The sequence below is a fragment of the Haemaphysalis longicornis genome, unplaced genomic scaffold (genome assembly GCF_048455015.1).
Source record: "Haemaphysalis longicornis isolate Haplotype H1 unplaced genomic scaffold, Haemaphysalis longicornis Haplotype H1 scaffold_12, whole genome shotgun sequence".
NCBI lineage: Eukaryota > Metazoa > Arthropoda > Arachnida > Ixodida > Ixodidae > Haemaphysalis > Haemaphysalis longicornis.
In genome coordinates, this window is record NW_027526225.1 from 90104393 (window position 1) to 90120960 (window position 16568).

The 16568-nt window shown below is 49.5% G+C and overlaps 2 pseudogenes; one reads left to right on the top strand and one right to left on the bottom strand.

The window, feature by feature from the left end:
* The first annotated feature begins 2151 nt into the window (after positions 1-2151).
* Positions 2152-13989, top strand: LOC144161723 (septin-7-like; annotated as a pseudogene).
* A 417-nt stretch (positions 13990-14406) lies between these two features.
* On the bottom strand, positions 14407-16078 carry LOC144161724 (septin-7 pseudogene; annotated as a pseudogene).
* Between the last annotated feature and the right edge of the window lie 490 nt (positions 16079-16568).

Below are 16568 nucleotides of genomic sequence, written 5' to 3' on the forward strand. Positions count from 1 at the left end.
TTCGACACTGCACCCTCTCTGACTATTGTGTTTTGATTCGGGAACAATCCACCTACATTTACTTCTATCTTTAGGTTCGTTGCTGGATTGGTAGCTTCGTACCTGGCCCAGTCATGCTGGTTTTGAGAAGAAAGTAACTTTCTTCAACAACAATCTATGCTCCCTCTATGGCGTTGTAGACATAGGCAGAATATTGAATTACTTGGGCCTAGATCAAACCGAAATTGCGCCAGCAGTGCCGTCTTCTTTGTTCAGCCACCGAAATTAACAGAAAATGAAGGTCGACTGAGCACATATACGATGCAGTGAATGCGAAAGCATCAGTGTCCGATTGCTGAACCTGTTCTCCCACCACCACCACCACTAGCAGCATGAGTGTTAGATTGCTGAACCTCCTGTTCTCCCACCACCACCACCACCAGCAGCATGAGTGTTCGATTGCTGAACTCGTTCTTCCACCACCCCCAGCATGAGTGTTCGATTGCTGAACCTGTTCTCCCACCACCACCACCAGCAGCAGCAGGAGTGTTCGATGGCTGAACCTGTCCTCCCACCACCACCTCCACCAGCATGAGTGTTCGATTGCTGAACCTGTTCTCCCACCACCACCACCAGCATGAGTGTTCGATTGCTGAACCTGTTCTCCCACCACTACCACCCCTAGCAGCAGCATGAGTGTTCGATTACTGAACCTGTTCTCCCACCACCACCACCAGCAGCATGAGTGTTCGATTGCTGAACCTGTTCTCCCACCAGCAACAGCACGAGTGTTCGATTGCTGAACCTGTTCTCCCACCATCACCACCATCTGCTCATATAGCCACCCTTTCATCCCACTCTCCCTCTCAACGACTTTCTCACCGGCCATTCTTTTTGTGATCAATTTTATTGAGTTCAATTTCCCCGCGTTCGCACCACCTGCCGAGACCGCACACGTCGTTTTCTTTATCCTTTGTTGTTGTTGTTGTTGTTGTTGTTGTTGTTGTCGTCCTTGTTTTGTTGCCCGAGCCAACACTCTTTGCTTTTGTGTCTGCTCCTACCTCGCCTTTCTTCAACACCAACTTTGACGCCTTATTTTAAAGCAAAGTTTTCTAGCTCTGCCAGGCAACGATTATTTCGTAGCGTGCAGTACAACAGACTCTTAACGCGTCGGAGGAGGCGGCAGGGTTTGGATTCAGCGTCTAAAGGTCCAACAAGACGAAAGATCTAACAAGACGAAAGGTCCAACAGTGGATATTCCGTCTCGTTGGATCTTTCGTCTCGTTGGACATTCTGGCTCGACTGGACCTTCAGACTTGGTGGATCATTCGTCTCGTTGGACATTCAGGCTCGATTGGACCTTCCGTCTCGGTCGATCTTTCGTCTCGTTGAACATTCAGGCTCCTCCGTATTATATGAACGTCTGAAGCACTCTACAATCACCTTCGCTACCCAATTCACCAAATTAACAGCGGGAACGTCTGCGTTTCAGGTGCGAGTATATAATTTCGCTTAAGTAGACGATAATTAAAATTTTAATATGCTCCAGGCGTTGGCCTTTCCACGTGGTCAGGAACATAGCGTTCCTGACCACGTGCCGAACAACAGCTTCACGAAGATGAAATGACTACAGGATTTCCCGCTCATTATAATCCAAACGCCAGTGAATATAATCCAGGCGCCAACCAATACAATCCAGGACCCACGCAGTGCACAACACATGACAGCGCTTTGTAATTTAGTTGGCAACCAATACCATCCGGGCGCAGTGCATTTTCATCCAAGTTAGATGAACTAGGTTACGTGACCAGTTTAACCAGACGACCTGAGAAATGCGCAATGAAACAGTCACGTGGCTATCCAGCACTCTCGCCTAATTTCTGTAGTGAATACGAGGGTGGTGGTGACAAGATCGGCTCCCAAGTGTTTGAACGACTTCGGTCGGATAATCTACTTTTATCGCTGTGTTTTTGGCCTCAACCAACGCCGGAAGTTGCAGCGCTTCTGTGGATACCAGGTTTTCGCCGGTGGGTGATCTTTTCACCGAAGTACTGAACTTTTTCCCCGAGCGCCACGATGGCGACCGCTAGGCCTAACGCTCGGCAGGCCTAGCGCGGCGACGCGCCGGTGGCTGCCCTCGCTGCTGGCACGGCGAACTCTGCGACAGCTGTCATGGCGGCGGCTTCGATGCAAGTGGAAGGCGATTTCATCGCCGAAGACGATATTGACAAGGAATCGGGCTGGAAGAAGGTCACCAGCCGAAGAGAAAAAAAAGTCAGCCGAGCGCAGCACGATAGTCACGCTGGCGAAGAGAAAGTGAGTGCACGCCGGCCGTTTTTCAGCGTCGTGAATCGGGTGGTAAAGGCCTCACGCATGCCTTCCATGCCTCAGGAGCACATCAAGATTGTGATACGCCCCAGAGGGGGATTGAATTTGGAGAAAGTGGGCCCCACCGTGGGTAAGGCGATTACCGAAGCGGCAAGCTCGAGCTCGGAGCAAACGCTGCATGCCGTAATCTGCCCAAACATTAGGCAAAACATTATGGTGGCCAGCACCCCTCTAAGAGAAAATGCGGACAAGTACGCTCGCATCAAGTTCACAATGGTGGCCGGGAAGGTCTTCGAAGTCAACGCTAACGAGACCGCCCCCAGCGGTACGTGCAAGGGGATTATTAGAAACGTGGACATCGCAGACGGGCCTGCAACCCTTGAAAGGAACATTTTGGACGACCGTAACCCGTTGGCGCTCGGCGTCAAGAGAATCAAGAACTCCGGATCTGCTATTATTGTATTCGACGGACTTCGTGTACCGAACTTTGTGAGATATGGACCTACTCTAGTGCGCTGCTACTTATATCGGAAACAAGTGGAAGTGTGCTACGTTTGCGGAAAGATCGGACACCGGAAGGACGTTTGCCCGACACCCGGTGTTTCAGAATGTAGGGGCTGCGGCGTGCGCAACCCAAGTGACCCACATGTCTGCAACCCGAAATGCAAGCTGTGCGGGGGCTTGCATGTGACAGCGGATAAATCGTGCAAGAAACGCTACTTGATTCCATACATGGTGCGTGTTAGACGTCAAGAGCGCGCGAAGGCACAGATGGTCAAGGAAGAGACGCAGACGGTGAGCGACAGGTCCGAATCCAGGGGGCGAGCTAGCTCGCGATGCCGCTCTCGGCCCCGACGTCGTGCGTCATCAAAAAAGCGAGACGCAAGCAGGAGCAGATGTCGCTCCCGCTCCAGGGGGCCGCAGACGCGTTTCGCGGCTGGTGGGGGCGCAGACTCGTGGGCCGACAAGGTTAAGGGCAAAGAAAAAGGCGCGGATCAGCCAATGGCCCAAGCGAATCGTAGTCTAGAAAGAGATAGGATTCTATCGCTGGAAAAGGAGAACAACAGCCTTAGGGCGGCGGTAGAGAGGCTCACTCTCGAATTGATAGAGCTCCGCAGAGAGATTACTCGTAACAAGTCCGAGTCCTCTGAGAGTCCCTCAGATAGCGAGGTTCTGGGGTCCATGGGGGTTGCTCCGTCAGAGGGCGAGCGTCCCTCAGATAGCGAAGTTCCAAGGTCCATGGAGGTTGCTCCGTCAGAGGGCGAGGCCGCAGAGTGCCCAGCTCCCAAGAAGCGGGCCCTTACTCCGCCCAGTTAGTTGCAGTTTAAGGCAAAGTCGGAAATCAAGGAGGTTCTATCTGCGATTAATGATAGTATCAAGCAGATAAACGACCGACTCACCCGCATTGAGCACAATAAGGAGAGCGTCGGGGCTAGGCTGCAAAAGATCGAGGTATACTTGAATGTTACGGCAGTTCCAGCTATGGTGAAGATCTATCCCAACCCTTTGGCAGAGCAGGATAGATCCCATAGTAATACTAACCTAAATAACACAATCCAACACGGTCAAGATGGCCTCGATAACTAAAGCCTTTAGAGCCTGGCAATGGAACTGCCGAGGATTCAACCCAAAAAAGGCAGCCCTCCAGCAGTTTATTAGATCACAAGCTGAGAAACCACATCTTATTTTGCTTCAGGAGACTCCTGCGGCTGACCTCCCTTTCACGGGATACAAGGCGGAGAGCCTCCGGGAGGATAAAGGCAGGGGTGTGGCTATTTTGATAAATAAGAAGATCCCTTATATCCGACACAAGCTCCGTACGTCGCATTGTAAGGTAGAATTTATCGCTGTGGAGATAATTCCTAATTATATAGGCAACAGCAGCAGTATATTTCTCCTCAATTTGTATAGTATCCCAAAAGAATCGAGGCAGAGCTTTAAGGCCATCCTAACTAAAGTGACACGGCTAGCCGGTAACGCTCCTCTGATCGTTGGTGGGGATTTCAATGCCCCTCACCAAGCGTGGAAATACCCTTACTCCACCGGCCAGGGTGAAAGGTTATGGACGCACGCCTCGGACCTTAGTCTCACTCTCATTACAGACCCGGATCACCCCACTAGATGCGGCCCTTCTACGTGCAGGGACTCGACTCCGGACCTAACGTTTGTCCGGGGAATCGAGAAACCTAGCTGGGTGAATACTGATATTGACCTCGGCAGCGATCACTATATTGTAGTCATCAGCTTCGAGGTAGTCTGTAAGAAGCTGAGGGAGTTTAAACTGATTGAGATAAGTTCCGCAAATTGAGGGCTAATCCCGATGCCTCTCCCGATGAAGCAAATCCTCCAATCGAGAGCTGGATAGAGCAACATGGGCTGGACATTCACGCGTCAGAAAGAACCATCCTCACGGATGTTGGAACTGAGAAGATGGACCACAGATTAGCTAATCTCCTTGAGGCTAAGCAATCAATACTAGCACGGTGGACAGGCCAACGACTGAACACGCGACTTAGGAAAAAGATCGCGCTGCTGAACAGAGAGATTGAGGAGTACTGTAAAGTTCTATGTAAACAACAATGGGAGGAGATATGCAATTCCTTAGACGGCCAACTTCGCAAAGGGAGAGGTTGGGGTCTCCTCAGACATCTACTAGATGAGAGAGGTTCCAGATCCAAGCCAACCCAGCGGTCGCTACTGAGCAAAATAGTTCACAAGGCGCGGAAGGAAGCTAAGGATGACGCGCTCTCGGAAGATCTAGCCGGTCAGTATTTGCCACTTATAAAAATGCAGACTTTCGTCCCTCCGCCAGTAGTGTATACGGGATCTCCCAACCGCGCGCTTGACGGAGATTTTTCGGAGGGAGAAGTTTGTTTTGCTATTCAGGAGCTTAACAGTAAATCTGCTGCTGGCCCTGATGGTATTTCGAACAGAGTTCTTCGCAATCTTGAGGATAATTCCATCAGCTATCTAACCAGACAAATCAATAATATCTGGAGAGAGGGCTACGTCCCAGATACTTGGAAACACGCTAATACGATACTCATTCCTAAGCCGGGCAAGCCTCTCGGACTTAAAAACCTCAGACCGATCTCTCTGACGTCCTCCTCGGCAAGGTTGCGGAGCTTGTTGTGCTTAACAGGCTCTCCGCTTATGCGGAGGATAACCAGCTTTTCCCGTATACCATGATCGGCTTCAGGCCGGGTCTTTCGACCCAGGAAGCTATGCTCCGGATCAAAAAGAAGCTGCTAGATCGGGCCACTCATGACACAAGGGCCATTCTGGGCCTTGGTGTAGAAAAAAGCCTTCGATAATATACGCCACACGGCTATACTTCAGACCATATCGGACCTTAGAATCGGCGAGCGTTTCTTTTCTTACGTTCGATCTATTCTCAGCGGCAGAACCGCCTCCCTACGCATTGGAGATATTATATCAGAACCCCTCGAGCTTGGAGACAGGGGAACTCCTCAAGGCTCGGTACTGTCTCCCTTTTTGTTCAATATAGTCGTGTCCAAATTAGCTAGAACACTTCTCGATATTGAGGGGGTTGAACACACCATCTACACTGATGATGTTACCCTGTGGGGTGCAGGGGGCAGTGACGGTGAATTGGAGGCTCGATTGAAAGAAGCTGTCAGGGCCACAGAGCTATACCTCGCCCCTGCGGGTCTTAAATGCTCCTCAAAGAAGTCGGAGTTGCTTTTCCATAGCCCATCTAGACCGGGGCGCAAGCCAGGGGTTGGGAGCAGGACAGGAGGCCCAACGTTGCGCTTTTTGACATGCACGGTAATCGCATTCCGGAGGTCAATTCCATCAGAGTTCTGGGCTTAATTATCGAAGGAAACGGTTCCAATAACTTAATGTTACAGAAGATTACCGGGGAAGTTGAAAACGCGTTACGAATGTTTCGACGCATTCTCAACAGGAATAGGGGTATAAGCGAGGAGTAATGATGATGATGATGTTTTGATTTTATTGGCGCAAGGCCGACACGGGCAAAGAGCGCCAAACACAAAGTTATTTGATGAGGAGAGAACACGAAATATAATCAGTTAAAAACTATGAGTACGGCTGGTGTAAAGTGCCAGGGTGAAGAACAAGAGTGGTTAAAAAATAAATAAGGTGGCTGGTGTATAGGACCAGGGGTAAAACTATGGGTGGTATGAGATGAGTTGTAAAAAGTGAACTTCTGATAGGAACTCAAAGGTGCGCTCAACAGAAAACATGGCATCGTCTCCTAAGAAGTATGACGGGTGTGGTGGAATATGTCGTGTGTTTAGTTGTGGAAAGTGTTTGCGTCGTGTAATGTCGAGTGCCTTACATTGTATGAGGATGTGGATCACGGATAGGGCCTCTCCGAACCTGCTGCACAGAGGTCTTGGAGATCCAGTGAGCAGGTGCGAGTGCGTTGCGTGCGTATGCCCTATCCGCAATCTAGCCAAGGCGACTTCTATGTATCTGTTGCGTGTATCGGAGGTGTACGGTCCCAAGTGTGGTTTTATTACGTGTAACATGTTGTCTGTTTGTTCACTCCAATGTGTTTGCCATGTTTTGCGAAGTTGCTGTTTGATGTGTGGCTTCACGTCGGTGTAGGGTAATGTGGTGATGTCTACTGCATTCGAGAGTGTAGCAGCAGCGGCCATTCGATCCGCGGCTTCGTTCCCGGCTATACCACAGTGGCCAGGGACCCAGCAAAGGACGAGTTCAAATTTGTGGACATACACCGACATAATACATTTGATGATAAGATTTACAACGTGATTTTTTGAAAACTTTGTTGATGACAATGCCCGCACAACACTGAGGGAATCTGTATAGGTAATGGATTGTGGGGTGTGGCTTTGGAGTATAAGATTAACAACAAGAAGTACACCATAAGCCTCTGCCGTAAAGATACTTGTATTACTGTTAAGAGTTCTAGTGACACTAAGGCCGGGCCCATGCGCCACGCAGGACACAGAGGTGGCAGTTCTAGAGGCGTCCGTATAAAATTCAGAACACTGATGCTTCTGCTGCAAATACAAGAAGTGCTGCAGGATTGCACATGTGGGAGCTCGGTTTTTATCTATGTGTGAAAGATGTGTCGCATGATACAGGGCGGAGATGCCATGGTGCTATAAAATCTGTTAGCGAACTTTGGATTGTATCTAAAAAGGAGACAGCAAGCTCTGACGCTTCCTCTCTAACTCTGTAAGAGAAGGGCGCAGAGAACGATGGTCGATTTAAAAGGAGTTCATTCATGGATGCATCATGAAAAACTGATTTAAAAGGATGGTGTGGCATGGATGAAATTTTAAAGGCATAAAGGAGATCTGTGTATGCTCGCTGACGTTGTAGGTTCCATTTGTTGCACTCCACATAGAGGCTTTCGACCGGGCTAATGAGGAAGGCGCCACACGCCAGGCGGAGTCCGAGATGGAGCACTGGGTTCAGCATTTTGAGGGATGTTTTACTTGCTGACCCATAAACAACGCTACCATAGTCAAATCGTGAACCTATCAAGCTGGTAAAAACACGTAAAAGAAGTTGTTTGTCAGCGCCAAAAGAAATGTGCGAGAGAACCTTCAGGATAGTCATTGTCTTTAAGCATTTATGTTTTAGTTGTTTTATGTGTGGGATAAATGTGAGCTTTTCGTCGAAGATTATAGCTAAAAACTTTTGTTCCTTTTTAACAGGAATCGAGACACCATTGAGTTGAATGTCTGGATCCGGCCGGATGCCACGCCTCTTGGAAAAAGAAAACACAAGTGCACTTCCCGGGATTAAATTTAAAACCATTGCTATCTGCCCAGCCAGCTAGCTTGTTAACACCAAGCTGGACCTGGCGCTCACAGACAGACAAGTTACAGGATTTAAAGGAGAGTTGAATGTAGTCTACATAGATTAAACAGGAAATCGACGGTGGCAGCGCCTTCCTACGGGAATTCATTTTCACAATAAAAAGGGTGCAACTTAAAACTCCACCTTGCGGCACTCCATTTTCCTGCACATGAACCCTAGAGAGTGCAGTTCCAACTCGCACACGAAAGGTTCTTTGAGACAAGTAGCTGGCAAGTGTGTTCATCATGTTACCTGACATGCCGAAGGACTTGAGGTCGCTTAGGATACCATACCGCCACGCGGTATCGTACGCTTTTTCCAGATCAAAGAATACCGTCATACAATATTGTTTGTGGAGGAAAGCATCCTTTAAATAGGACTCGAGCGCGACGAGTTGGTCGTTGGTGGACCGCCCCGCCCTGAAGCCTGCCTGGCAGCTCTCGAGAAGACCATTGTACTCAAGAAAGTACACGAGTCTCCTGTTTATCATCTTCTCGAGGAGCTTGCACAGGCAGCTTGTGAGGGCGATGGGCCGATAGCTAGCGGCAGAGCAAGGGTCCTTTCCTTCCTTCAGGAAAGCCAGTACTATGGCCTCCCTCCAAGAGCGAGGAATGTGCCCCGAAAGCCATATTTTGTTGTATAGATGTAGGAGTGTTTCAAGAGTGTCTGGGTGTAGGTGTTGTATCATGGTGTATGTGATTTTGTCTGCACCTGGAGCTGAAGGCTTACACGTGCTCAGAGCAACCTTCTGCTCATGAATTGAAAAAGGAGAATTGTAAGAAGTGTGCGACTTGTTATCACGCAGGGACTTCTTTTCTACAGATGTTTTGTGTTTCATGAAAGTGTTTGTGTAGTGTGCTGAACTGGACACGTGTTTGAAGTGTTGTGCAAGTGTGTTAGCCTGGTCTTCCAGTGTGTCCCCTGTTGTACTAACGAGGGGCAGGCTGTGTGTCTGTTGTCCTTTTAGTTTTCGTATTCACGTCCAGACTTTGTGTGTGTCAGTGTATGAGTTGATGGAAGTGAGGAAGGTGCGCCAACTCTCCCTTTTCGCCTCACGACGCACTCGCTTCCCAAAAGCCTTTGCCCTTTTAAAAGAAATGAGGTTATCTGACGTGGGGTACCGACGAAGGACACCCCACGCCTTGTTCTGGGCCTCTCGCGCCCGCCTGCAGTCCTCGTTCCACCAGTGCCTCCTTGGGCTGCGGGCCCCACTGGAGGCCTGGGGAATGGACTTTTCGGCGGAGTCGAGGATGTGCGCCGTGATGAGTTGGGCTGCTTCCTCCACGTGTAGGTGTTTTATGGATGTGTGGTGTAGTCGAGATGTTTGTGTGAATGTGCTCCAGTTTGCTTTTGATTCATTAAACCTTTTATGGGAAGATGGACTGCTCGGGCCTATACCTATATACGTTAATGAAATGGGGAAATGGTCACTACCATATGGGTCTGTGCCCACACCCCACTGAAGACATGGAAAGAGAACTGCGGAACCAATAGCCAAGTCAAGATGCGAGTATGTATTGTGTCCTAAGTTATGGTATGTAGGCTGTTTTTTTTTTGTTGAAAAGACATGCTCCGGAGGATGTAAGAAACTTCTCTATCAGGCGACCTCGGGTGTCCGTTCTGGAGGAGCCCCAAAGAGAGTTGTGCGCATTAAGGTCGCCTGTTAGTATGTATGGTTCGTGCAGCTGGTCAACCAGTGCCTCTAAATCAGAGCTCAGAAGTGCGAAATCAGGAGAGATGTAAATGGAGCATACCGTTATCAACCTATTAAATATTATTGTACGGATCGCTACAGCCTCGAGGACAGTGTTTAAAGAGAGAGTGTGGCATGCTAATGATTTCCGGGCGATAATGGCCACACCTCCTGAAGAGTGGGTGCAGCCAACCCTGTCCTTTCTGAATACCATGTACCTATTTAAGAAATTTGTTTGTTTAGAATTGAGGTGGGATTCCTGGAGACACATGATACTTGGCTGACTGGCATGCAGAATCTCATACACATCGTCAAGATTTTTAAGGAGGCCTCTACAGTTCCATTGAATGATGTTTTCTGTTCCCATTATTTAAATTTAAGAATGACTAGAGTGTGTGTGTGTTCGTGTGTGTTCGTGTGTGTTCATGTGTCGTCTTTCGGGGCTGTTACTCTTGGATTGGGCTTTTTAGGCCTTTATACTGGCTTGGCCGTCGGAGGCCGCTCCTAGCGCTGCGTTGCAGGCAGGAACGGCCCGACATCGATCTCGTCGTCGGATGTCCGAGGGGTGCCCGACGGACCGGGCCCCCCGGACTTGACCCCCCTTCGGGAGCCCTTCGTTTGAGCCGCCACCGCCGCGGGCGTCGGGGACGCCAAAAGTGGCACGGGCGGTGCGGTGGCGGTGGTGTCCATCACCTCGGTACCCTCCAACGCACTGGAGGACGGGGAGGTGGAGGCGGGAGCGGCACCGGTCCCAACAGAAGTGTTTTGCACCACAACCTCTGCTGCCTCAGCAAGCGGCATGGTGCCGGGTTGGGCTGCGTGAGGCAACCCAGCGGGGGGCGTGGGCGGAACCAGGTCAGACTTGAACTGGGTCCCTGTGGACACCAGACGCCGCTCCGCCCCCCGGCGAGCCGCGTCAGAGTACCTCCCCAGGGCGAAAGAGGCGAACCTCTTTCGCGCCTCCGGGAAGGTGATGTTCTCGGTTACCTTGATGTTGATTATCTTTTTTTCAAGTTGGAACTTTTCACACTTGCGGGAGTACGCTGCATGCGGCCCGCTGCAGTTCACACAAGACAGGGTATCGGATGGACAATTGTCGCTTGGATGATCATGCGCCGCGCATTTCGCACACGTCGTTCGGCCACGGCAAGAGTTTGTGCCATGCCCGAACATTGAAGCTAGGTATGCGGAGTACTTCGAGGCTGAATCAAGAGTGATTCGCACAACATTGCCTGACAATATGGTTCACTGCTGTCTTTATTTTATCGCTCCCTCTGGACATGGACTGAAACCTCTGGACATCGAATTTATGAAGCAGCTACACGATAAGGTAAACATCGTTCCAGTGATTGCCAAGGCGGACACCATGACACCCGAAGACTGCATCCTATTCAAGCAGACAATTGCGAGTGAGTTGAAACAGAACAACATCCGCGTCTACGAATTTCCGGACTGTTGTGAGGATGGCGAGGACAGTGACGGGGAACAGTTTAAGCAGTGGCTGCCGTTCGCTGTTGCGGGAAGCAACACTGTAGTAGAAGTGAACTGACGGAGGGTCAGGGGTCGCAAGTACCCCTGGGGCGTTGTAGAGATCGAGAACATGGAGCATTGCGACTTCCTTGCCCTGCGGAACATGCTCATTCGCAGTGCCACGCAAGACCTGAAGGACACAACCGTCCACGTCCACTACGAAAACTATCGCTACCAAAGGCTGATTGGGCTTGGGGGTAGCGGGGAGCCCAGTGCCCCAAATTAATCGAGAACACAGTCGATCGAATGGAAGAGAAAAAAGACCATGACGCTAAGATACAGCACTTGGAAGCTAGAAAAAAAAGAGACGCTTGAGACGAAAATCCGCGAGAAAATGCTCAAGCTTTGGGAGGATCAAGCTAATTTGCAGCGATGGCACGAGCATATGGAGCGAATCCTCGAGCAACAACAACAAAGGCGCCGCATATTTGAACGGGGGGAGATTTCCTTTGAACTCGCCTACGTAAACATCAATCATGGTTCTTGTGAGACAGCAGTGGACGGCTGCTCGAAGAAGAGCTGGACGCAAAAAAGAACAAGAAAAAGAAGAAAACATTTTTTTAGCGGCCGCCGCGCTACTCTTCGAAAGCCTTCAAGGTTGTCGAAAACTTCCCATGTTGCAACCGCCTTCGCCTTACTGTGGCCACTGGAACCCATACTGTGTGGCCCCACAGGTTCTCCCTCACTCTGCCTTTCCTACCACGCTACAGCTCCTGCTCCTAAACGTCAAATAAAAAAAAATATGCGGAAGCTTTAAACTGGGCTGCTTTTGTATAATAACGCATTGATGTATTTTCAGAGATCGTCTGCTCAATTGTCATCATGCCGTTCGAGATTTCGCAGGGAACACGACCCCATGTGCGGCAACTACTGGGGATAAGGAATCGTCTGCTTTAGTGGGAATGTAAACACCTGAATAATTGGCTTTGAAACAAAGTTTCAGACGTTTTTAACGTTAGGCGTTAGGCTGGATCCGATGCCCCAATTCTCATTGGCAGCACCGTCAGCACACCCACCAATAATATGTTTTCACAACTCAACAAGAGCTGATGCCCACGCATTTTTACACCATATGAGTAAGCTAAGGGGCCCCGTAACTTTTTGCATCCACGTTCGTCCACAATGAATTTCCAAACTGTTGCTCCACCTTCTTTCCCCCGCCTTTGCGAACGCAAATAAAAACCGTTCTCCAAACGTCCCTATTGTCCGATTAGACGTGCGCCTTGTTTTAACGGCGCGATCATCGGTATCGTCGTCTTCCTCCTCGTCTTCCTCGTCATTGCAATGATCATCACGGTCATCCAGCCGGTTTACCGCGTGCAGCTTTCAAAAGAAGAGGGGGAGACAAGACCGCGGGGTGCACACTCGCCAGTCACTCGCCAGTCACATAAATGGTGTTCGTTTTTACTTTTTTTTTATTTATTTCTCTAATCTCCTCACTTTTATTTATCTAGTCATCTACTGCTAATCAACTCTAATATTTAAATATCTTTTTCTTTCCCTACAAAAATTGCATAATTTCTTTCTGTAAGGCGCCCGTTTCCTGGCCAATCCCCCTGAGTGGGTAAGCGCCATTTCACTGGTACCACCACCACCACCGCCTTCCTGGAAGGTGCTTCGCGAAGTAGCCGAGCCCTCTTCTGTAAGCGGTAGCGTGTAGGCGTTTCCTAGGCAGCACAGCCAAGCGACGCATGGCGCCATGTAGGGGCATGTTTGAAGTTATGTCCACGCGCATGTGGCCCTGAATATGCGTTCCCTAGTCAGTACAGCCAGCCACCACCTGAGCTTGCTTATGGGGCTTATATCACAGCATAAACGTACCTAAAGCATACAAAAACACCCGAACCGAAAAAATAACAGACAACACGGACCTGCAATGGTTGAAAACAAAGACTATTCAAAAGAAATAGTCAAAACCGACCTAATAGGGTAAAACCCGCAAAAACGTACAAGAAGCAGTAGCTGAAACTGACCAAAAGGTAACGAAAATTCCCAAAGTCCCATTTATAATGCACAAAGATGCCATAAATAGATTATATGCGTGATAACAAATGTTAATATTCAGATATGGCAAACCCTTGAAAATGGGAAAAAAAAGCGGTAACGGGATTTGAATCAGAATTAGCATGTCTGCTTCGCAGGCGCGGAGCTACTATACTACTAGGCCAAGCGGTTCTGAGCGATTAAATTCAGGGCCACATGCGCGTGGACATAGCTTCAAACATGCCCCTACATGGCGCCATGCGTCGCTTGGCTGTGCTGCCTAGGAAACGCCTACACGCTACCGCTTACAGAAGAGGGCTCGGCTACTTCGCGAAGCACCTTCCAGGAAGGCGGTGGTGGTGGTGGTACCAGTGAAATGGCGCGTACCCACTCAGGGGGATTGGCCATTAAACGGGCGCCTTACAGAAAGAAATTACGCAATTTTTGTAGGGAAAGAACAAGATATTTAAATATTAGAGTTGATTAGCAGTAGATGACTAGATAAATAAAAGTGAGGAGATTAGAGAAAGAAATAAAAAAAAGTAAAAACGAACACCATTTATGTGACTGGCGAGTGACTGGCGAGTGTGCACCCCGCGGTCTTGTCTCCCCCTCTTCTTTTGAAAGCTGCACGCGGTAAACCGGCTGGATGACCGTGATGATCATTGCAATGACGAGGAAGACGAGGAGGAAGACGACGATACCGATGATCGCGCCGTTAAAACAAGGCGCACGTCTAATCGGACAATAGGGACGTTTGGAGAACGGTTTTTATTTGCGTTCGCAAAGGCGGGGGAAAGAAGGTGGAGCTACAGTTTGGAAATTCATTGTGGACGAACGTGGATGCAAAAAGTTACGGGGCCCCTTAGCTTACTCATATGGTGTAAAAATGCGTGGGCATCAGCTCTTGTTGAGTTGTGAAAACATATTATTGGTGGGTGTGCTGACGGTGCTGCCAATGAGAATTGGGGCATCGGATCCAGCCTAACGCCTAACGTTAAAAACGTCTGAAACTTTGTTTCAAAGCCAATTATTCAGGTGTTTACATTCCCACTAAAGCAGACGATTCCTTATCCCCAGTAGTTGCCGCACATGGGGTCGTGTTCCCTGCGAAATCTCGAACGGCATGATGACAATTGAGCAGACGATCTCTGAAAATACATCAATGCGTTATTATACAAAAGCAGCCCAGTTTAAAGCTTCCGCATATTTTTTTTTTATTTGACGTTTAGGAGCAGGAGCTGTAGCGTGGTAGGAAAGGCAGAGTGAGGGAGAACCTGTGGGGTCACACAGTATGGGTTCCAGTGGCCACAGTAAGGCGAAGGCGGTTGCAACATGGGAAGTTTTCGACAACCTTGAAGGCTTTCGAAGAGTAGCGCGGCGGCCGCTAAAAAAATGTTTTCTTCTTTTTCTTGTTCTTTTTTGCGTCCAGCTCTTCTTCGAGCAGCCGTCCACTGCTGTCTCACAAGAACCATGATTGATGTTTACGTAGGCGAGTTCAAAGGAAATCTCCCCCCGTTCAAATATGCGGCGCCTTTGTTGTTGTTGCTCGAGGATTCGCTCCATATGCTCGTGCCATCGCTGCAAATTAGCTTGATCCTCCCAAAGCTTGAGCATTTTCTCGCGGATTTTCGTCTCAAGCGTCTCTTTTTTTTTCTAGCTTCCAAGTGCTGTATCTTAGCGTCATGGTCTTTTACTCTTCCATTCGATCGACTGTGTTCTATATTAATTTGGGGCACTGGGCTCCCCGCTACCCCCAAGCCCAATCAGCCTTTGGTAGCGGTAGTTTTCGTAGTGGACGTGGATGGTTGTGTCCTTCAGGTCTTGCGTGGCACTGCGAATGAGCATGTTCCGCAGGGCAAGGAAGTCGCAATGCTCCATGTTCTCGATCTCTACAACGCCCCAGGGGTACCTGCGACCCCTGACCCTCCGTCCGTTCACTTCTACTACAGTGTTGCTTCCCGCAACAGCGAACGGCAACCGCTGCTTAGACTGTTCCCCGTCACTGTCCTCGCCATCCTCACAACAGTCCGGAAATTCGTAGACGCGGATGTTGTTCTGTTTCAACTCACTCGCAATTGTCTGCTTGAATAGGATGCAGTCTTCGGGTGTCATGGTGTCCGCCTTGGCAATCACTGGAACGATGTTTACCTTATCGTGTAGCCGCTTCATAAATTCGATGTCCAGAGGTTTCAGTCCATGTCCAGAGGGAGCGATGAAATAAAGACAGCAGTGAATTATGTTGTCAGGCAATGTTGTGCGAATCACTCTTGATTCAGCCTCGAAGTACTCGGCATACCTAGCTTCGATGAAGTCTATTATGGGCTGCCAACAGCCGGTGTTATCGATGGCATCGCCAAAGCCCGGAGTATCGACGATGGTCAGGCGTAGGCTTACAAAGCCTTCCCTCAGAAGAACTTTACGTGTTTCAACTTGTACCGTTTTCTTCACCCGGTGAGATGGCCCCGGGTACTCGCTGGAGTAGACGTCCGCCGCGAACATCGAGTTAACGAGGGTCGACTTCCCCAGTCCCGCTTCACCGACCACCATGAGAGTGAAGTCGAAGCCCCTCTTGACTGCATTGCGGTAAACCCTGTTGGGCAGATCAGAGAATCCCGCGTAGCCCTCGCCTGGTCCACGGCTCCCGGCCGAGCCTGAGCTGCACGAAGAACCGAAGCTGCCGAGTAAGGAGGCGTCGCTGCTCATGTCTAGTACGCGCTCCCGCTGTTTCGCATCACCCATGGTGCCTACTGGTGTTCACCAACGGGGTTGTGCTCGGAACACTGGACCGGGTTGTTGTTGTTCTTGTTGTTGTTCCCAGTGACTTGGCACATACCCACGTGGGGATTGGCCAGGAATCGGGCGTGAGGAGGGCTAATGCGCCCGCTTAAAACAAGGGAAAATTATGAACCCAGCGATTTATACGCAGAAAGAGAGAAAATAGAATTGGTTGAAAGTTGAAAGTAGAGTTTGGGATAGAACAAATGATCTTTTTGTTTGTTGAGGCAAGGTTCCACCACCACCTCTGGAAGCGCACGCGCGTGCATCAGATGACCATCCACCAGGGTGAGGATGATAGTCTATTAAAGCAAGCGCAAAGAATAGCAAAATTATCGAATGAACCAGATTGGCACGTGTCTTTTGTACTTTTCTCCGGGGATTTTAGCTCCGATGCTCTACTGGAAACTTTCTCCAAAATGGTTGCTTGCTTTCTATCTTTAACGCGGCACGG